This window comes from Hyperolius riggenbachi, chromosome 1, assembly GCF_040937935.1.
Source record: "Hyperolius riggenbachi isolate aHypRig1 chromosome 1, aHypRig1.pri, whole genome shotgun sequence".
Lineage (NCBI taxonomy): Eukaryota > Metazoa > Chordata > Amphibia > Anura > Hyperoliidae > Hyperolius > Hyperolius riggenbachi.
The window spans coordinates 308,173,652-308,197,086 of record NC_090646.1 but is presented as its reverse complement, the minus strand read 5'-3'; the positions used below and the strand labels follow the sequence as shown (position 1 = coordinate 308,197,086).

Sequence of the window (23,435 nt, the reverse complement as noted above, 5' to 3'; positions counted from 1 at the left end):
GCCTCAATTCACTAAGCTTTATCAAACACTTTACCGAACGTTTGATAATTTACCTCATGGGTAAAATCTAATTTTGAATTCACTAAGGTGTTACAGATTTATTGAATGTTTTATCGATAAAACCTTAAATAAATCTATAACACCTTAGTGAATTAAAAATTAGATTTTACCCATGAGGTAAATTATCAAACGTTCGGTAAAATGTTTGATAAAGCTTAGTGAATTGAGGCCAATGTGTTGTCAATCAATATGATGGATCAGTGTAGCCATGATTCATGGTTACATAGTTATTTTGGTTGAAAAAAGACATACATCCATCGAGTTCAAACAGAGAACAAAGTACAACACCAGCCTGCTCCCTCACAAATCCCTGTTGATCCAGAGGAAGGCGAAAAAACCCTTACAAGGCATGGTCCAATTAGCCCCAAAAGGGAAAAAAATTCCTCTCCGACTCCAGATGGCAATCAGATAAAATCCCTGGATCAACATCATTAGGCATTACCTAGTAATTGTAGCCATGGATGTCTTTCAACGCAAGGAAGTGTAATCTGAATTGTTTCCTGCACCGATGGTATGCAATGATGTGCCGAGATCCACTCTGGAGTAGCGAGCGTCTGCAGTAAAGTGTCTCAAGATCCGCACCATCAGAAGAATATTTATTAGTTCAATCCATAAAAACACAAGTTAAAAAGTATGGGTACACATGTGAATGATGACGCACAGGCGTTTCAGACCACCACGGTCCTTCTTCAGATCATAATGGACCCACACTGTGGGTCCATTATGATCTGAGGAAGGACCGTGGTGGTCTGAAACGCCTGTGCGTCATCATTCACATGTGTACCCATACTTTTTAACTTGTGTTTTTATGGATTGAACTAATAAATATTCTTCTGATGGTGCGGATCTTGAGACACTTTATTTCAACGCAAGGAAAGCATCTAAGCCCCCTTTAAATGCAGGTATAGAGTTTGCCATAACGACTTCCTGTGGCAATGCATTCCACATCTTAACCACTCTTACTGTAAAGAACCCTTTCCTAAATGGCTAAAACGTTTTTCCTCCATGTGCAGATCATGTCCTCTAGTCCTTTGACAAGGCCTAAGGACAAAAGGTTAATCCGCCAAGCTATTATATGGCCCTCTGATTAATTTAAACATGTTAATTAGATCCCCTCTAAGGCGTCTTTTCTCTAGACTAAATAAACCCAGTTTATCTAACCTTTCTCGATAAGTGAGACCTTCCATCACACGTATCAATTTTGTTGCTTGGCTCTGCACCTGCTCTAAAACTGCAATATCTTTTTTTGTAATGTGGTGCCCAGAACTTTTTTTTTTTTTAAACAGTCCTAAGTATAAAAATGTAAAAGGAACTCTAAAACGAGGTGATTAGGCGTTCGGCTGCCATTGTTGTGTCTGGTAGAATTCAGTTCCTTAAATAAAGTGTTTGGTGTCATGGTGGGGCTCAGTCATTGCTCTCTGGATCCGCCTGGGCCATGTATGCGTCCAGCTCTGCGTCCAGGTGACCCTTCATCTTGGACATGTAGGCGTCCAGATGGTTGTCGAGCTGCTCTCTGGTCAATGTTGGGCGGGTTGGCCCCCTTCCTCTGCCGCGTCCTCTTCCTCGGCCGAATCTGCCCCTTCCCCGGGCCATTGCACTGCCGCGGCCTTTTCCTCCCATTCCTCCACGGCCCATAGGTCCCCCTCGCATTCCTCCTCTCCCGGCAACTCCACGCCCACGCGTGTGCCGCCTCTCCTCAGAGCCATCCTCTGGGGGCCTCCGCCACACCCTCGAAGGTTTTGCCCTCTCATGGTCATTGCTCCCCTCACCATTCCCCATCCTCCCTGGCCGGCCCGCTTCATGCCCCTCGGAGATCCACGCATTCCCAAGCCGCCTCCTCTCATGCTGATGGCACCTCGCTAAAGGCTTCCTGACGGTCTCCCTAAGTGGTCCTGGATGTTGCTCTTCCTCAGTCACTGCTTCAGGCTCTGCTTCATCTTCAGAACGGCTTGCACAGACAGCCTGCTCTCCATCTGCTTTGCCAGTCTTCTGTTCCTGGCGCTGGCTAGGTGCTGCTGCTGCATGGTGGCATGGATGTTGACCGGCATTGGCTGTTAGTTCTTCAACATGTTAGTAAAGCGCTCGTTCAGTGACAGCTTGGTGGTGCTCTTTAGCAGGACTTTAGTGGCTGCTGGTGTGGCCATCTTGACTTTTGAGTTGCCCCAACAATACCCCACACCTCTTCATTAACCCCATTCTTCCACTTCTTAGCCTGATAGGCACAACCAGAGCCACAATGGTACCCCTTATCAACAGCTCCAACTCGAATAGGAAGGCTATACTAGCCACAGAAACTTTTCAGTGCGTGTCCCTTTAAGCAGTTCACATATATCCTGGAAACAGTTCACTCTTTTTGTTAAGCATTGTATCAGCTTATGGACTGTCACAGGTGATAAACTCTTATGTAGCATCCAGACTCCAGTATTGCAACTGGGTAACTGCTGTTCCACATACACAACCTCCAAAGCCAGTCCATATACATCACAAGATGATTCAAGAATTGAACATTACTGCCCAGTCGGGCTCTCACCACTGCTGGGCACCAGGGCTGGACACCTTGGGCTTGGCACTTCCTCCTGTTCTGTCCTAGGTAGTGTTGTCCGGATCATGAATGATTCAGATCTTTGATCTGGATCTTTTTTGTGAGTTGTATCATCCGGATCATGAAAATGAATGATTCGGTTCACAAAGGGGGTGGAGCCAGGAGTGGCACGCCTGCCCCCTCTTAGCGGGCAGTGGGGTCCTGGAAGCAGAGCAGAGATGGATCGCTCAGTTGGAGGAGAGCCAGCCTTGCAGGGACAGGTAGATGAGAGAGGGGTCATGGGTGCCACTGCCAGATCTGTGTAGAGCACACGTACTGGCTGTAATGTACTGCTCATTTTAGGCTGTCTGTTCCGTAGTTGTGCATAGTGAACAAATGGGAAACTTTCGGCTCAGAAGCACAGCTCAGTAACTTTGCAGACAGAGTGCTGGGCTAGAATGACAGGGCAGGCACTGTGATTGCAGTGCAATATGATACTCCTGCACTCTGCTCTAAACAGTTGCACTTAACTTCTCCCTAAATTTATGATGAGTGTTCGAGGTGAGAAAAGGACACATTGGGGAATGCTTTCTTTCACTGTGAGACGTTTGCATTCAGAGTATACAGATGAACATATAGGTGAAATATATTCATTTGTGCAACTTGTGCATAATGTGTGCAAAAAAACATTTCTGCTCTCTGCTCACCCCTCTTCGTCCACCATCTTCTCCCCTTCTCTGTCCACTCCCTGCCCTTCTCTGTCCATCTTCTCCCCTTCTCTGTCTGTCCACCCTCTCACCTTCTCTGTCTGTCCACCATCTCCCCTTCTCTGTCTGTCCACCATCTCCTCTTCTCTGTCTGTCCACCCTCTCCCCTTCTCTGTCTGTCCACCCTCTCCCCTTCTCTGTCCACTGCAGGGAAAGTCCTGTCCTGCTAGTCATTTCACCCCCAGAACGCTTCCCTAGTAAAATGATTCGAGATTCGGTTCAAAGATCCGGATCTTTTCAATGATCCGATTTGAATCATCCGAATCATTGAAAAGATCCGGACTTCCCATCTCTAGTCCTAGGATGGCTGTATCAAACACCCTGCAGAGTGGCCGGCCAGGCAGGCAGCGTGGAACACTGAGCAGTTCTGAGGTAACAGCAGCCTGTCACGTCCGTGTTACGTAACATGTTTCACTTGTCTCAGCAAGCTTTCTCAAACATAGTATGGGATTGGCTGCTAGTCCTTTTATCTCACAGTCACATGGTTAGGTTGTTAGTCAGCCAGAGGAGAGATATTTTCTGCTTAGCAACTAGTGATGCATTGCTTTCTCCAATCATTGCCTGGAATGCTTCTCCGGCTGAACAGATTTTTAATTGTGCACTGTTGTATGGTAAGCTGTTCAGCCCTGTCTTTTCACCTACTTAGCCATCCATATTGCCACTCATACAGTCACAACTATCACAAGGCCAGCCATAGGCAGTAGATATTGTATTTTATTCACCTAGCAGGAGACCCTGTTTGGACACTATCTCAAATGCACAGGATTTAATCATTTTGGCCATTGCTCATCTCAGGTTCCCATAATAAGGGCTCAAGGACTTTTGACCCAATTTCTCCAGGCAAGGGCTCAGGCACACGGACCTTTGTTTTTTGCTTTTCATATAAACAGAATCATGGATATTACATATCACCTTACTGTGCGACAATGGCAGATGCGGTTCACCGCCAGCCCGGCTTTTTGATGTTACGCCGCAGCGGGTTCAATGGACCACAGGCGACATCAAATCGCACCTCAACATGGCGACATGTCATAGAGCTCTATATTTCATCTCTGATATATTTCTCAGCACAGCTCCTCAAATCCTTTATAGCAATTTATGATCTTATCTAGATCATATAATGCAGACCTCACCTGGACAATCTGATACCTGCCCAGCTTCTACATTCACGCTGCAGCAAGATCACAGACCCCCCAGTATTACTGGTCTGCTTTCTATGGTGGTAAAAAAGGAACAAGAGACAGATCGGTATTAAGGCCTCTGGGCGACAGTGTATGCAATCTAAAGATCCACCTTATCTCAGTTTAGCGTAACATTCTCTCATAGTCACCACCCCTTGGTGACAAGTTCATCTTGTAGAACCCTTTAAACCTAAGCTTATCTGGATCACTTGCATGAAACTTTAGAAAGTGCTCCCCCAATGGAGATCCAATCGTTGCATTTTTAATGTTACTTACGTGCTCCTGTATACGTGATTTTAAGGGGCGAGTAGTCTCCCCCACGTATTTAAGGCCACAGGGACACGTAATCATGTATAAAACAAACTTTGTGTTGCAATTAATGAATAATCTCAATTTCACTGAGAAAATGTAAACTGCAGCGATTCTTACACATTTAATGGTAGGGTTCTCAAACTTTGCACAATTGGTCACTGGGTGACTGGGATTAATATTCAGAGAAGTGGGTGCAGCCTACAAAAGCCAATCAAAATTCACATATTGATTTTCAAGGGGAATATGTAATTGCTACCATTCTTGCACTTTTAATGGCACAAGCCTTAAACCTGGTACAGTTGGTCATTGGGTGACTGGGGTTAAAATTCAGACAAAGGGGTGGAGCCACAAACAGTCAATCAGATTTGTTTAATCTCAATGCAAATTATTGATGTCAAAGACCGCAAAGCTCACAAACTTGGTTATTGAGTAATTGTGTGTTAGGGTTAGAAATAGTAGGCGGAGCCAACACCAGCCAAATACATACCTGAACAATGTTAGGAAATAAGTGGGTGGAGAAAAATACAAATTTCATTGCGCAAATGTAAACTGCAGCCATTCTTACACTGTTAATGGTAGGGTTCTCAAACTTTGCACAGTTGGTCACTGGGTGACTGGGATTAATATTCAGAAAAGTGGGTGGAGCCTATAAAAGCCAATCAAAATCCACCTATTGATTTTTAAGGGGAATATTTAATTGCTGCCATTCTTGCACTGTTAATCACCTGTACCTGGTACAGTTGGCCATTGGGTGATTAAGGTTCAAATTCAGAAAAGGGGTGGAGTCACATCCAATCAGATTAATTTTATTTAATTGCAAATTATTGATGCAAAAGACCGCAAAGCTCACATACTTGGTCATTAAGTAATTGTGTGTTAGGGTTAGGAAAAGTGGGCAGAGCCAACACTAGCCAAATACATACCCGGGCAACGCCGGGCGTCCAGCTAGTATATATATATATATATATATATATATATATATATATATATATATATATATATATAGTACAGACCAAAAGTTTGGACACACCGTCTCATTCAAAGAGTTTTCGTTATTTTCAGGACTATGACTGTTATAGACTCAAACTGAAGACATCCAAACTATGAATTAAGACATGTGGAAATATAGTACATAACCAAAAAGTGTGAAACAACTGAAAATATGTCATATTCTAGGTTCTTCAAAGTAGCCACCTTTTGCATTGATTACTGCTTTGCACACTCTTGGCATTCTCTTGATAAGCTTCAAGAGGTAGTCACCTGAAATGGTCTTCCAACAGTCTTGAAGGAGTTCCCAGAGATGCTTAGCACTTGTTGGCCCTTTTGCCTTCACTCTGCGGTCCAGCTCACCCCCAGACCATCTCGATTGAGTTCAGGTCTGGTGACTGTGGAGGCCAGATCATCAGCCGCAGCACCCCATCACTCTCCTTCCTGGTCAAATAGCCCTTACACAGCCTGGAGGTGTGTTTGGGGTCATTGACTTGTTGAAAAATAAATGATGGTCCAACTAAACGCAAACTGGATGGAATAGCATGCCGCTGCAAGATGCTGTGGTAGCCATGCTGGTTCAGTATGCCTTCAATTTTGAATACATTCCCAACCGTGTGACCAGCAAAGCACCCCCACACCATCAGACCTCCTCCTCCATGCTTCACGGTGGAAACCAGGCATGTAGAGACCATCCATTCACCTTTTCTGCTTTGCACAAAGACGGTTGGAACCAAAAGTCTCAAATTTGGACTCATCAGACCAATGCACAGATTTCCACTGGTCTAATGTCCATTCCTTGTGTTCTTTAGCCCAAACAAGTCTCTTCTGCTTGTTGCCTGTCCTTAGCAGTGATTTCCTAGCAGATATTCTACCATGAAGGCCTGATTCACACAGTCTCCTCTTAACAGTTGTTCTAGAGATGTGTCTGCTGCTAGAACTCTGTGGCCCATATGCAATTAACTTTTTCTCTTGAATTTTCTCCTAGGTGATATTTTCACAACTTGTCATAAAATGTCTTTTAACCACTTAGCAACTTCTGCCAGGCTTTTCTACGTCCTTGTTTACAAACACCTATAAATACATCTAAATATTTGGTTCTGTGTTCTATTTTTAGAAAACTGAGTACGTATAGCACCATCTTGTGGCCAAGAAGTAAAACTACTTCCAAATACACCATTATTCACTTACCATAGAAAAATTAAATACATTTTCATTATTTTTGAAACTCCTTCACCCCTAACCCAAAATAAAATATTATCGCCATACTTTGTACTAGGGACACAATTTAAACATTGTAATTACTGGGACAAATTGGCAAATAAAAGGTGTCTGTTTTATCTACAATAGCACATTTTATTTTTAAGCTACAATGGTTGAAAGCTGAGAAATGGTGATTTTTTCATTTTTTTCTTCTTCTTCCCTGTCAAATGCATATAAAATAATATAATTCTTAGCATAAAGTACTGCCCAAAGAAAGCCTAGTTTTTTCTGCAAAAAATAATGTATAGATCATCTCAGGGTGATAATTGGTGATAAAGTTATTACTGAATGAATGGGAAGAGCATTTGAAGGGGAAAAAACCTGTGGTAGAGAAGTGGTTAAGCTACCAGCAAGCTAAAAAAAATGCTCAAAATAAATGTAATAGTACTTTCTCACCAACTTGTGGGTTCTTTTTCAATGGTTAAATGCTGAAAATTTAGTTTAAGGAGAAGATGAAAATTATCTCCTAGGAGATAACTCAGGTGAAAAAGTTAATTGCATATGGGCCTGTGTGGCATTGACCTGTTCTCTAATCTGAGCTGCTGTTGAACTGTGATTTCTGAGGCTGGTGACTCGGATGAACTTGTCCTCCGCAGCAGAGGTGACTCTAGGTCTTCGTTTCCTGGGGCGGTCCGCATGTGAGCCAATTTCTTTGTAGCGTTTGATGGTTTTTGAGACTGCACTTGGGGACACTTTCAAAGTTTTCCCAATGTTTCAGAATGACTGACCTTCATTTCTTAAAGTAATGATGGCCACTCGTTTTTCTTCGCTTAGCTGCTTTTTTCTTGCCATAATACAAATTATAACAGTCTATTCAGTAGGACTATCAGCTGTGTATCCACCTGACTTCTCCACAACGCAACTGATGGACCCAACCCCATTTATAAGGCAAGAAATCCCACTTATTAAACCTGACAGGACACACCTGTGAAGTGAAAACCATTTCAGGTGACTACCTCTTGAAACATCAAGAGAATGCCAAGAGTGTGCAAAGCAGTAATCAAAGCAAAAGGTGGCTACTTTGAAGAACCTAGAATATGACATATTTTCAGTTGTTTCACACTTTTTGGTTATGTACTATACTTCCACATGTCTTAATTCATAGTTTGAATGCCTTCAATGTGAATCTACAATGTTCATAGTCATGAACAGGGCTGCTCAAATCCGTAACCGGGAGACATCCGGATAGTTCTATCCGGATAACTCCTAGTAAACCTGTGCGGGGGGGGGGGGCTTGGGGTCAATCTTACCTGTCTGACGTCTTCTTCGTCCGTCCCTCAGCACCTCCCACGATGCGGTCCAAGCGGCGATCACGTGATTACAAACACTTCCTCCTTCCGGGTTGAAGGAGGAAGTGTTTTAATCACGTGACATGCGTGGACGAAGAAGACGTCAGACAGGTAAGATTGAACCCCCCCCCGCACAGGTTTACTGGGAGATATCCGGATAAGAACTATCCGGGTATCTCCCGACTCCGGATTTGAGCAGCACTGGTCATGAAAATAAAGAAAGCTCTTTGAATGAGGTGTGTCCAAACTTTTGGTCTGTACTGTATGTATATGTGTGTATGTGTATATATATATATGTGTGTGTGTGTGTGTGTGTGTGTGTACACACACACAAACACTGTATATGTTTGTATATATCTCCTGTGTATTTGCCTTGTAAATACATAGGGTAATTACATTGTTACATAGTAATTTGGGTTTAAAAAAGAATTGCATCCATCAAGTTGAACCAGAAAATGAAGTACACTACCCTGCACCCGCACATATCCCTGTTGATCCAGATGAAGGTGGAAAACTCTTACAGGGCATGTTCTAGTTAGCCCCAAAAGGGAAAAAAAATCCCCCTCTGACTTCAGATGGCAATCAGATAAAATACCTGGAAAAACACCAACAGGAATTACCTAGTAATTATAGCCATGTTTGTATTTCGATGGGCACAAAAGAGAAACAGAATTCCGGCACTATGCAGTTTAATTTGTGAAGACAAGCAACAAATAGAGATGTGGCGAACGGTTCCTGAATCGTTCGCCGGCGAACATCTCTAAATCCATGGGCCTCTTACTACTAGTGACGTCACGCTCATGCGCAGAGAGTGCCCGGCAACAGGAGCGCGATCTAGGACGCGCTCCGCCGGGCAGCGCAGGCGTACTACTCCGGGTCAATGCGACCCGGAAGTAGTAAGAGGCCCAGAGAGGTTCGCCATGCGAACTGTTCGGCCCAACACTAGCAACAAACAGCTAAGCGTGAAAGCAAAGTGCAAGATAAAAACAGTCCAGGCTGGTACTGGTAATCACTTATCTGTGCAAGACCTTATGCTGCTGTGCTGGGATTGTGGAGGTGCAGTGGGTGCTTGTGGTGCATGGCCTAATGACTGTTTTGCTTAGGGATTCCCAGCTTCTTCCGAGGCTTGTGCACAATGCAAGGAAAGCATCTAAGCTACCCCTTAAATGCATATATAGAATTTGCCATAACTACTTCCTGTGGCATTACATTCCACATTTTAATCACTCGTACTGTAAAGAACCCTTTCCTAATTAGATCTCCTCTAATGCTGGGCATAGACGGTTCATTTCTGCGGCTCGATTAGCCGCCAGATCGACTCCCGCCGCGTCCCCGCGCGCGACTGGATCGATTCCCGCTCGTCCCCACAGGCGCTTCCTTACCTTCAGTTCGATTTCTGCTATTGTCCGCCCACGGGTATCGAGCGGGGAATCGATCCACGCAGTGATCGGCCTTGTCGGAAATTATCAATCGAGCCATCAGCGGCTCGATTGATAAAGAAAAACGAACCGTCTATGCCCAGCATAAGGCATCTTTTCTCCAGACTAAATAAGCCCAGTTTAATTAATTTTTCCTGGTAAGGGAGGCAGTCTGTCCCTCTAATCAATTTTGTTGCTTGTCTCTGCACCTGCTCTAAAGCCTCATCTACACGGGTAGATGAGGCTCCAATCCGGCGGCTTGATTAGCTGCCGGATCGCCTCTTCCGCGTGCCCGCCGCATACCCGCTCCGGATTCTATTCCCCGCTCGTCCCCGCCGGCGCCGCTTATCTTCTGCTCGATTTCCTGCCATTGTCCCCTCGCGGGGAGCGAGCTGGGAATCGGCGGTGGGGAGATCCGTCCTGTCGGATCTTATCAATCGAGCTGCATCAGCGGCTCGATTGATAAGGAACATCGCCGCCGCATCTACGGCTTAAAACTGCAATATCTTTCCTGAAATGCGGTGCCCGGAACGGAATTCCATCCAGATGCGGCCTTATTAGGAAGTTAAACGGACAATATTATGTTAGTATGCCGAGTTTTTATTTCCCTTTTAATGCATCCCAAAATGTTATTTTCTTTAGCTGCAGCTGCTTGGCATTGAATATGATTATTTATCTTGATGTCAAGGAGTACTCCTAAGTCGTTTTATGTCCCATTTATTTTGTATGGTGCTAGACCAGTGGCACGACCAAAATGCATGACTTTACATTTTTCAACATTGAATTTCATCTGCCATTTATTTGCCCAATACCCATATAGCCACCCTATCAAGATCCTTCTGCAATATGTCACTATCATCCTGAGGAGCGATGATTCTGCACAATTTTGTATCATCTGCAAAATTAACAACATTGCTTTCTACTTAATTTACTAGGTCATTCATAAATACAGTGGGATGCGAAAGTTTGGGCAACCTTGTTAATCGTCATGATTTTCCTGTATACATCGATGGCTGTTACGATAAAAAATGTCAGTTAAATATATCATATAGGAGACACACACAGTGATATTTGAGAGGTGAAATGATGTTTATTGGATTTACAGAAAGTGTGCAATAATTGTTTAAATAAAAATTAGGCAGGTGCATAAATGTGGGCACTGTTGTCATTGTATTGATTCCAAAACCTTTAGAACTAATTATTGGAACTCAAATTGGCTTGGTAAGCTCAGTGACCCCTGACCTACATACACCTGTGAATCCAATTATTAGTGTATTTAAAGGGGTCAATTGTAAGTTTCCCTCCTCTTTTCATTTTCCTTGAAGAGTAGCAACATGGGGTTCTCAAAACAACTCTCAAATGACCTAAAGACAAAAGATTGTTCACCATCATGGTTTAGGGGAAGGATGCATAAATCTGTCTTAGAGATTTCAGCTGTCTGTTTCCACAGTTTGAGTAAATGGAAGACCACAGGCTCAGTTCAAGTTAATGCTCGAAGTGGCAGACCAAGAAAAATCTCAGATAAACAGAAGCAACAAATAGTGAGAACAGTCAGTCAACCCACAGACCAGCACCAAAGACCTACAACATCATCTTGCTGCAGATGGAGTCACTGTGCATCGTTCAACCATTCGGCGCACTTTACACAAGGAGATGCTGTATGCTAGTGTGATGCAGAGGAAGCCTTTTCTCCGCCCACAGCACAAACAGAGCCGCTTGAGGTATGCTAAAGCACATTTGGATAAGCCAGCTTCATTTTGGAATAAAGTGCCGTGGACTGATGAAACTAAAATTGAATTATTTGGGCATAACAAGAGGCATTATGCAAGGAGGAACAACACAGCATTCCAAGAAAAACACCTGCTACCTACAGTAAAATATGGTGGTGGTTCCATCATGCTGTGTGGCCAGGGCAGGGACTGTGAATCTTGTCAAAGTTGAGGAATGCACGGATTTCACTCATTATCAGCAGATTCTGGAGACCAATGTCCAGGAATCGGTGACAAATCTGAAGCTGCATCGGGGCTGGATCTTTCAACAAGACAACGACCCTACACACTGCTCAAAATCCACTAATGCATTCATGCAGAGGAACAAGTACAACATTTTGGAATGGCCATCTAAGTCCCCAGACCTGAATATAATTGAAAATCTGTGGTGTGAGTAAGTGTCCATGCTCGGAAGCCATTAAACCTGAATGAAATAGAGATATTTTGTAAATAGGAATGGTCCAAAATACCTTCAACCAGAATCCAGACTCTCATTGAAACTTACAGGAAGAGTTTAGAGGCTGTAATTTCTGCAAAAGAAGGATCTATTAAATGTAGAATTTTTTTTTGTGATGCCCAAATTTATGTACCTGCCTAATTTTATTTAAAGAGAACCCGAGGTGTGTTTAAAGAATGTTATCTGCATACAGAGGCTGGATCTGCCTATACAGCCCAGCCTCTGTTGCTATCCCAAACCCCACTAAGGTCCCCCTGCACTCTGCAATCCCTCATAAATCACAGCCATGCTGTGAGGCTGTGTTTACATCTGTAGTGTCAGTCTCAGCTGCTCCCCCGCCTCCTGCATAGCTCCGGTCCCTGCCCCCATCCCTTCCCTCCAATCAGCAGGGAGGGAAGAGATGCAGGCGGGGACTGGAGTTCTGCAGGAGGCGGGGAGAGCAGCAGACTGACACTATAGAGATAAACACAGCCAGCTCTGACAAGCTGTTTGTCAGCAGCGTGGCTGTGATTTATTAGGGATTGCAGAGTGCAGGAGGACCTTAGGGGGATTTGGGATAGCAACAGAGGCTGGGCTGTATAGGCTGATCCAGCCTCTGTATGCAGATAATATTCTTCAAACCCACCTCGGGTTCTCTTTAAACAATTATTGCACACTTTCTGTAAATCCAATAAACTTAACCACTTCCCGACCGCCGTATAGACAATTGGCGGCCGGGAAGTGGACCCCGCAAGGACCGCCGTATTGACAAATGGCGGCTGTCCTTGTAAGGGCATGGGCGGCGCGATCGCGTCATTTGTGACGCGATTGGCCGCCAGCGCCTGACTCCGCCCCCCTAGCGCTGTAACCCGCCGGCCGTTCGGAAGCGCCGGCGGGTTACTAGCACCCGGATCGCCGCATACAAAGTGTATAATACACTTTGTAATGTTTACAAAGTGTATTATACAGGCTGCCTCCTGTCCTGGTGGTCCCAATGTCCGAGGGACCACCAGGGCAGGTTGCAGCCACCCTATGTCGCACCCAAGCACACTGATTCCCCCCCCCCCCCCCCGCCCCAGATCGCCCACAGCACCTCTCAGACCCCCCCCCCCTGCCCACCCCCCAGACCCCTGTTTGCACCCAATCACCCCCCTAATCGCCCATCAATCACTCCCTGTCACTATCTGTCAACGCTATTTTTTCATTACCCCCCCCCCTGCCCCCTCCTGATCACCCCCCCACCCGTCAGATTCTCCCCAGACCCCCCCCCCCTGGTACTGTATGCATCTATCCCCCTGATTACCTGTCAATCACCCATCAATCACCCCCTGTCACTGCCACCCATCAATCAGCCCCTAACCTGCCCCTTGCGGGCAATCTGATCACCCACCCACACGAATAGATCGCCCGCAGATCCGACGTCAGATCACCTCCCAAGTGCAGTGTTTACATCTGTTCTCTACCCTAAACACCCACTAATTACCCATCAATCACCCATCAATCACCCCCTATCACCGAGGGACCACCAGGGCAGGCTGCAGCCACCCTATGTCGCACCCAAGCACACTGATTTCCCCCCCCCCTGCCCCAGATCGCCCACAGCACTCCTCAGACCCCCCCCCTGCCCACCCCCAGACCCCTGTTTGCACCCAATCACCCCCCTAATCACCCATCAATCACTCCCTGTCACTATCTGTCAACGCTATTTTTTTTTACCCCCCCCTGCCCCCTCCTGATCACCCCCCACCCCTCAGATTCTCCCTAGACACCCCCCCCCCCCTGAGTTCTGTATGCATCTATCCTCCTGATTACCTATCAATCACCCCCTGTCACTGCCACCCATCAATCAGCCCCTAACCTGCCCCTTGCGGGCAATCTGATCACCCACCCACACCAATAGATCGCCCGCAGATCCGACGTCAGATCACCTCCCAAGTGCAGTGTTTACATCTGTTCTCTACCCTAAACACCCACTAATTACCCATCAATCACCCCCTGTCACTGCTACCTATCAGATTAGACCCCTATCTGCCCCTAGGGCACTTAATCACCCGCCCACACCCTCAGACCCCAGCCCTGATCACCTCGCCAGTGCATTGCTTGCATCTATTCCCCCCTCTAATCACACCTTGAAACACCCATCAATCACCTCCTGTCACTCCCTAGCACACCTACCCATCAGATCAGGCCCTAATTTGCCCCGTGTGGGCTCCTGATCACTCGGCCAAACCCTCAGATCCCCCTCAGACCCCCTTCCGATCACCTCCCCAGTGCATTGATTGCATCTATTTTCCCCTCTAACCACCCCCTGAGACACTCATCAATCACCTCCTGTCACCCCCCTAGCACTCCTATCCATCAGATCAGGCCCAATACAACCTGTCATCTAAAAGGCCACCCTGCTTATAACCGGTTCCACAAAATGCGCCCCCTCATAGACCACCTGTCATCAAAATTTGCAGATGCTTATACCCCTGAACAGCCATTTTGAGACATTTGGTTTCCAGACTACTCACGGTTTTGGGCCCGTAAAATGCCAGGGCGGTATAGGAACCCCACAAGTGACCCCATTTTAGAAAAAAGACACCCCAAGGTATTCTGTTAGGTGTATGACGAGTTCATAGAAGGTTTTTTTTTTGTCAAAAGTTAGCGGAAATTGATTTTTATTGTTTTTTTTTCACAAAGTGTAATTTTTCACTAACTTGTGACAAAAAAAAAATCTTCTATGAACTTACCATACTCCTAACGGAATACCTTTGGGTGTCTTCTTTCTAGTATGGGGTCATTTGTGGGGTTCCTATACTGCCCTGGCATTTTAGGGGCCCTAAACCGTGAGGAGTAGTCTAGAAAACAAATGCCTCAAAATGACCTGTGAATAGGACGTTGGGCCCCTTAGCGCACCTAGGCTGCAAAAAAGTGTCACACATGTGGTACCGCCGTACTCAGGAAAAGTAGTATAATGTGTTTTGGGGTGTATTTTTACACATACCCATGCTGGGTGGGAGAAATATCTCTGTAAATGGACAATTGTGTGTAAAAAAAATGAAACAATTGTCATTTACAGAGATATTCCTCCCACCCAGCATGGGTATGTGTAAAAATACACCCCAAAACACATTATACTACTTCTCCTGAGTACGGCAATACCACATGTGTGGCACTTTTTTACACCCTAAGTACGCTAAGGGGCCCAAAGTCCAATGAGTACCTTTAGGATTTCTCAGGTCATTTTTGTTTCAAGACTACTCCTCACGGTTTAGGGCCCCTAAAATGCCAGGGCAGTATAGGAACCCCACAAATGACCCCATTCTAGAAAGAAAAGAAAAACCGAGAGCCCAATATAGTGTAGTAAGTCTAGACAATGGAGTATAGTGAGAAGGAGTAAAAATATACTCACAAACCAGGGTTACCTCCAGGCAACCACTGTATAGGCAGGTGAGGAGATTAACCTGTCCCCACTCAGGATTAAGAAGTCGCTCTCTGTAGTCGTGAAGAAAAAGGGGTATCCCCCTCCACCAAGGGTGGATGTACAATATAGCGGTAAATGACCAGAGGCGCCAAAAGGATAAAAACACGATTTAAAATATTTAAAATTGCTTAGGAGGCAGTGGTGGACTTACCTCCCTCAAGCAGACACAAGGAAGCTGTGTAATTCAACATAGGTAAATTTAATGGTACACTCCAGGGGTTAAGTACAACGCGTTTCGCAGGTTCATACCCGCTTCATCAGGCAGTAAAAAGTAGGAGCACACAGCCGCGTAATGTCAGAAATGCACCTGGCGCCAGGTGCATTTCTGACATTACGCTGCTGTGTGCTCCTACTTTTTACTGCCTGATGAAGCGGGTATGAACCTGCGAAACGCGTTGTACTTAACCCCTGGAGTGTACCATTAAATTTACCTATGTTGAATTACACAGCTTCCTTGTGTCTGCTTGAGGGAGGTAAGTCCACCACTGCCTCCTAAGCAATTTTAAATATTTTAAATCGTGTTTTTATCCTTTTGGCGCCTCTGGTCATTTACCGCCATTCTAGAAAGAAGACACCCAAAGGTATTCCGTTAGGAGTATGGTAAGTTCATAGAAGATTTTTTTTTTTTTGTCACAAGTTAGCGGAAAATGACACTTTGTGAAAAAAAACAATTAAATTCAATTTCCGCTAACTTGTGACAAAAAAATAAAAACTTCTATGAACTCACCATACTCCTAATGGAATACCTTGGGGTGTCTTCTTTCTAAAATGGGGTCATTAGTAGGGTTCCTATACTGCCCTGGCATTTTAGGGGCCCTAAACCGTGAGGAGTAGTCTTGAAACAAAAATGACCTGTGAAATCCTAAAGGTACTCATTGGACTTTGGGCCCCTTAGTGCAGTTAGGGTGCAAAAAAGTGCCACACATGTGATATCGCCGTACTCGGGAAAAGTAGTATAATGTGTTTTGGAGTGTATTTTTACACATACCCATGCTGGGTGGGAGAAATACCTCTGTAAATGACAATCTTTTGATTTTTTACACACAATTGTCCATTTACAGAGTTATTTCTCCCACCCAGCATGGGTATGTGTAAAAATATACCCCAAAACACATTGTACTACTTCTCCCGAGTACGGCGATACCACATGTGTGGCACTTTTTTGCACCCTAACTGCGCTAAGGGGCCCAAAGTCCAATGAGTACCTTTAGGATTTCACAGGTCATTTTGAGAAATTTTGTTTCAAGACTACTCCTCACGGTTTGCCAGGACAGTAAAGGAACCCCACAAATGACTCAATTTTAGAAATAAGACACCCCAAGGTATTCCGTTAGTAGTACGGTGAGTTCATAGAAGATTTTATTTTTTTGTCACAAGTTAGCGGAAATTGATTTTTATTGTTTTTTTTTACAAAATGTCATTTTCCGCTAACTTGTGACCAAAAATAAAATTTTCTATGAACTCACCGTACTACTAACGGAATACCTTGGGGTGTCTTCTTTCTAAAATGGGGTCACTTGTGGGATTCCTATACTGTCCTGGCATTTTAGGGGCCCTAAACCGTGAGGAGTAGTCTTGAAACGAAATTTCTCAAAATGACCTGTGAAATCCTAAAGGTACTCATTGGATTTTGGGCCCCTTAGCGCAGTTAGGGTGCAAAAAAGTGCCACACATGTGGTATCGCCGTACTCCGGAGAAGTAGTATAATGTGTTTTGGGGTGTATTTTTACACATACCCATGCTGAGTGGGAGAAATCTCTCTGTAAATGGACAATTGTGTGTAAAAAAAATGAAAAAATTGTCATTTACAGAGATATTTCTCCCACCCAGCATCGGTATGTGTAAAAATACACCCCAAAACACAATATACTACTTCTACTGAGTACGGCAATACCACATGTGTGGCACTTTTTTGCAGCCTAACTGCGCTAAGGGGCCCAAAGTCCAATGAGCACCTTCAGGCTTTACAGGGGTGCTTACAAATTAGCACCCCCCAAAATGCAAGGACAGTAAACACACCCCACTAATGACCCCATTTTGGAAAGTAGACACTTCAAGGTATTCAGAGAGGGGCATGGTGAGTCCGTGACAGATTTCATTTTTTTTTGTCACAAGTTAGAAGAAATGGAATATTTTTTTTTATTTTTTTTTTGTCACAAAGTGTCATTTTCCGCTTACTTGTGACAAAAAATAATATCTTCTATGAACTCGCTATGCCTCTCAGTGAATACTTTAGGATGTCTTCTTTCCAAAATGGGGTCATTTGGGGGGTATTTATACTAACCTGGAATTTTAGCCCCTCATGAAACATGACAGGGGGTCAGAAAAGTCATAGATGCTTGAAAATGGGAAAATTCACTTTTTGCACCATAGTTTGTAAACGCTATAACTTTTACCCAAACCAATAAATATACACTGAATGGGTTTTTTTTATCAAAAACATGTTTGTCCACATTTTTCGCGCTGCATGTATACAGAAATTTTACTTTATTTGAAAAATGTCAGCACAAAGTTAAAAAAATCATTTTTTTGCCAAAATTCATGTCTTTTTTGATGAATATAATAAAAAGTAAAAATCGCAGCAGCAATCAAATAGCACCAAAAGAAAGCTTTATTAGTGACAAGAAAAGGAGCCAAAATTCATTTAGGTGGTAGGTTGTATGAGCGAGCAATAAACCGTGAAAGCTGCAGTGGTCTGAAAGGAAAAAAAGTGCCTGGTCCTTAAAGAGAACCCGAGGTGTGTTTAAAGAATTTTATCTGCATACAGAGGCTGGATCTGCCTATACAGCCCAGCCTCTGTTGCTATCCCAAACCCCACTAAGGTCCCCCTGCACTCTGCAATCCCTCATAAATCACAGCCGTGCTGTGAGGCTGTGTTTACATCTGTAGTGTCAGTCTCAGCTGCTCCCCCTCCTCCTGCATAGCTCTGGTCCCTGCCCCCGTCCCTTCCCTCCAATCAGCAGGACTGGAGTTCTGCAGGAGGCGGGGAGAGCAGCAGACTGACACTATAGAGATAAACACAGCCAGCTCTGACAAGCTGTTTGTCAGCAGCGTGGCTGTGATTTATGAGGGATTGCAGAGTGCAGGGGGACCTTAGGGGGGTTTGGGATAGCAACAGAGGCTGGGCTGTATAGGCAGATCCAGCCTCTGTATGCTGATAATATTCTTCAAATCCACCTCGGGTTCTCTTTAACCTCCCTAGCGGTATGGACAGAAATGTCCGTTCAAAAAAACATGCTGTGAACAGTATAAACATGCATACACATCAATACTCTCCTGCACTGTATACTAGACCCTTGCTTGACACATTTTGGCAAGTTACAGGGAAAAAAAAGTTTTAAAAATACATTTTATCACTGTTTGCACAGAAATCCTGGGGAAATTGAACGCTGGGAAGGTTAAGGGGGGTAAAGCCCATGGTCCTAAAGTGGTTAATTTCACTTCTCAAATATCACTGTGTGTATCTCCTATATGATATATTTAACTGACATTTTTTATCGTAACAACCAACAATTTATGCAGGAAAATCATGACGATTAGCAACTAACAAGGCTGCCCAAACTTTCGCATCCCACTGTAAAATTGAAGTTTACTGGACCCAAAATTGACCCCTGTGGAACCCCCACTGCTAACCGTCACCCATTTTGAATATGATCCATTGACCACAACTCTTTGCTTATTGTCTATTAGCCAGTTCCCTATCCATGCATACAGACTCTTCCCCAGTCCTTGCATACTCAACTTTTGCACCAGACTGTTGTGGGGAACATTATTGAAGACCTTTGCAGAGTCAAGTATCTACATCTAGAGAATTCCCAATATCCACACTAGCGTTCACCACCTCGTAAAAGCTGAGCATGTTAGTTAAACAGGACCTGTGCTTAGTAATCCCATGCTGATGCTTAGAAATAAGATAATTCTCTACCTGAAATCATGTATTTTTTCCAAACACTTCCTATCCCCCTAACGTGAAAGGTCTTGGAACCCCTGCAAAAGCATATTTTTTTGTTTATATGGCGTAAAAAGAAACCTAGAATTAAACTTTGCTATATGATGTTGCATAAAAAGGAAGGAGGATGTCAGTCCCAAATCTCTATAAACATTACCAAGCCTCTCAATTGGCCTTCTTACCTATGCTTTATGCAGGGCTCCATACGCCTAAATGGATCCAATTAAAAAATGAGCTAATCTCCTCTTTATCCTGGAAAGGTGTATGGTCCCAGCAGTGGAAACCCATGGATCTTTAAAAAAAGGTCCCCTATACGCTTATTGTTTGGAGAAAAGTCAGATTTAAATTCAATCCTCAGTCACACTCTTCTCGTCTTCTGGAATTCTTTTCGAACCCTGATTTCTCAGAAGGGCTCCAGAAACAGAAATTCAAATGGTGGATCCTGAATAAGTTCACTACCCTTAAGAGTTTTCTCTTAGGAGGTAAAGTTTGCTCCCTTCAGACCTTTACTGAAACCAACCAGGTTCCTCTGACAGAATACTTTAGATTAACACAACTATTTCACTATGTGCGATCTATAGCTAATTTAAATCAAGAACTACAATTGTCATCATTAGAATCTATTTGTTTTTCAGATCCGTTACGCAAAGGAACCCTATCCATGTTGTATTTAATCTTTAATGCCAACCTTAATGAATCTAAACTTCCATTCCAGTTGGAGTGGGAAACAGACTGTGGGCAGACTCTGGAAGGGGGACAGTGGCACTAATGTTGTGATACACTATCTAGGGGTAGCCTCCAAGTTACACATGGAGGTGTCCTACATAGGACTTACCTGGTTCCTGTTAGACTGCATTAAATCTATCCAGATAGGGACCCTACTTGCTTTCGAGGCTGTCAAGATCAGGGCACCATATTTCATACATGGTGGTCATGCCCAACAGTTGCTGAACTTTGGAAGAAACTCCTCAGAGTGATAAATAGGATTTTAGACCTACACCTTAGTCTTGACCCAACTATTTTTTTGCGTGATCTCCAACCACTAGAACGTCTGCCAAACATAAATTAATTCAGTTTATAGCAAATGCTTTCAAGACCTATATTGCTTCACAATGGCAACAGCCAAGGTTATATTATACAGTGGTCCTTGAACGTATACACTAACTCATGATCAATGAAGAGATTAAAGCAAATCTGCTGGACACGATCCACCATTTTGAAAAGGTTTGGCTTCCCTGGATACAAAATGTGTCTTCTCTGGGGGTTCGTAATATCTTAACTTACCTTTAGGGTATTATCCTTACTGTGGTGAGTTTTTGAAATTCTCTTCATAGTTAAAGCGGAAGTAACCTTAACATGTGATACTATAAAAAATATCCGATGTGTTGCTTAATACTGCTTTAATAAATAAAAGTGTATGTTTGCTGTACTATACCTGACAGATATCCTTATTTATGTTACTGCATGCTAGTAGACAGTGCAGCCATATGTTGGTTGGCAAGTTTACAGTGCCCTCCAGCTGATTCCTTCTTCCTGCAGCCTCTCCTTTCTCCAGCAGCTCCTACCTCCAATCACTGTGCAGCATGCAAATTAGCTTGTGCTAGAGTACAGTTACAGTGAGGTCATCTGGCTGCGACTGTGGCCTCAATTCACGGAGCATTATCAAACGTTTATCAAACACTTTATCAAACGTTTGATAATTTACCTCATGGGTAAAATCTCATTTTAAAGTCACTAAGGTGTTATATATTTATCGAATGTTTTACCGATAAAACGTTCAACAAATATATAACACCTTAGTAAATTCAAAATGAGATTTTATCCATGAGGTAAATTATCAAACGTTTAATAAAGTGTTTGATAAACGTTTGATAATGCTCCGTGAATTGAGGCCTGTGTATGTAATGTCTGCCTGTGTTTTCCAGACTGTCATTTTTCTGCTCTGTATTTTGTCTCTCCTCTGCTGACAGAACTATCCTCATTCCTTTGCTGTCAGGGCTATCCTCTCAGCTTTTAGCTATGCTCTGCTGTCCCTGTGATTTACACACTAATTTGTTTTTGACCGTGCTATCTTTCATTGTAAATCAAGTGTTTCTCTCCCCCTTCTTTCTTTACTGCTTTCCTGACAGCTGCAGATCTCTATTCTAACTAGAATACAGTGCTGTTTTAGACAGTGTCTTTAAAAAAAGTAATACATTTCTAGCTGTGTGAGTCATGGTTTATTCATCCCCCTCAACCACCCTCCCTAAGGAATTTCCTCCCAGCTGGCTACCTCCCTCTAAATGTTTTTTATCTGCAATACTCTCAACTAAAAATGTTTTTTTTTTTTATAAGAAAATTAGTCATTTTAAATACCTGTGAGTCAGGGGTCATATTTGGTGGCTAGAAGGCATTTTTACACAATGCAAAATCATAATTTGTATTTTGCTAATGTTTTTCTGTATGATCCTGCTGCAATTTTCTGACGTGTCAGAATTTAGGGCAGAACCAGATGTACAACTCCAGTGCTTGTAGGCACAGGCGATCTAGAACTCTTAACCCCACCCCTCAAATTAAGCCACACCTCTAAGTACTGAATTCTAATCCCTGCCTCATGTCACTTATGCTAAGTACACAATGCAATTTTCTGACAGATTATACTGTCAGATCGATAATTTCTAACATGTCTGATTGATTTTCCATTCACTTCTATTGAAAATGGACATGTTGGAAATAAATGAACTGATGGTAAATCTGTCAGAAAATTGCATCGTGTGTACCAGGCACAACTGTGCAATGCTGGGCGTACATGGCGCGATAATGCGCCGGTATCGAGCCAGTGGCTCGATGCCGGCGCGTCCCCGCGGGCACTTCCGAATCAGCGCTTCGTTTTTGCCCATTGTTCGCCCGCGGGGATCGAACCGGGAATCGAGCCACGTGGTGATCGGACACGCCGGAAATTATCAATCAAGCCATCAGCGGCTCGATTGATAAGAAAATACAACGCCGTGTATGCCCAGCATTGCACTCTAATCACACAAGGATTAGGGCAGTTTTCCTCAAACTAAGGCCTGCGGGCCGAATGTGGCCCCCTGAGGCTTTTTTTACCGGCCCTCCATACACAAAATATAATACTTATAGATGCAGCAGCAGTGCTGGCACAACTTTTCCACATGGAAGCCAGCAAGAAGTCATTCCAATCCAATTCCGCATTAAGTGGCACTGCTGTCCAATTGTATGGCAGGTTGTCACCTGGGTATGCTTCACTGTCTGGTGCGCAAAAACATTGTGGTAGTGGTGGGGGGTTGGGTGGTTAGAGGTAGTGATGAGCGTAATGACCCAATTACGATTATGTGAAATTTTGCATAATTCGCAAAATTACAATTATGGCTGTAATCAAAATTTTGTGAATTTCATGTTTATGGGGAATTTCGTAATTATGATCTTTTTCGTAATTATGATCGTTCACATAACACAAACAAATCAGAATTTCGTGTTTAACACGCAAATTCAACCTTTCTCGAAATTGTGTTCCAGTCCAGAGGCTCCTGATACATTTAAAGCGACAGCACTTGCCCGGTACCTTTGCATTATCAGTTATTGCAAGGCCCAAAACCAAGTGTCTCAGCATGCATGACCACTAAGTGCATCTTGACAAAGAGCACCTGTCTTAGACGTGGCTGCAGGTAGAGCCTCCTGATACATTTTAAGCAATAGCACATGCAGGGACTTATGCATTATCAGATTTTGCAAGGCCCAAAACCAAGTGTCTCAGCATAACTGCTAAGTGCACCTTGATAAAGAGCACCTGTCTTAGACGTGGCTGCAGGTAAAGCCTCCTGATGCATTTAACCCTTTCCACTCTGAGTTCTTTCCTAAAGGAAGTCGGTTCTGCTCGGAGTTTTTTTTTAAAGAAATGCACTCTTCCTCTCACTCTCTCTCTCATTTTAACCCTGGAACATAACACCGTAACATGGTATATCTTATTTTAAAGAACACATTATAACATTTAATTTGCTACCTTATTTGGACAGT

General features: G+C 43.8%; 1 protein-coding gene and 1 pseudogene across 1 annotated transcript in view; one reads left to right on the top strand and one right to left on the bottom strand.

Moving 5' to 3' along the window:
* Positions 1 to 23,435, top strand: part of MYDGF (myeloid derived growth factor) — a 466,921-nt gene that overhangs the window by 400,689 nt on the left and 42,797 nt on the right. The window lies entirely within an intron of this gene.
* On the bottom strand, positions 1,405 to 2,215 carry LOC137548977 (chromatin target of PRMT1 protein pseudogene; annotated as a pseudogene).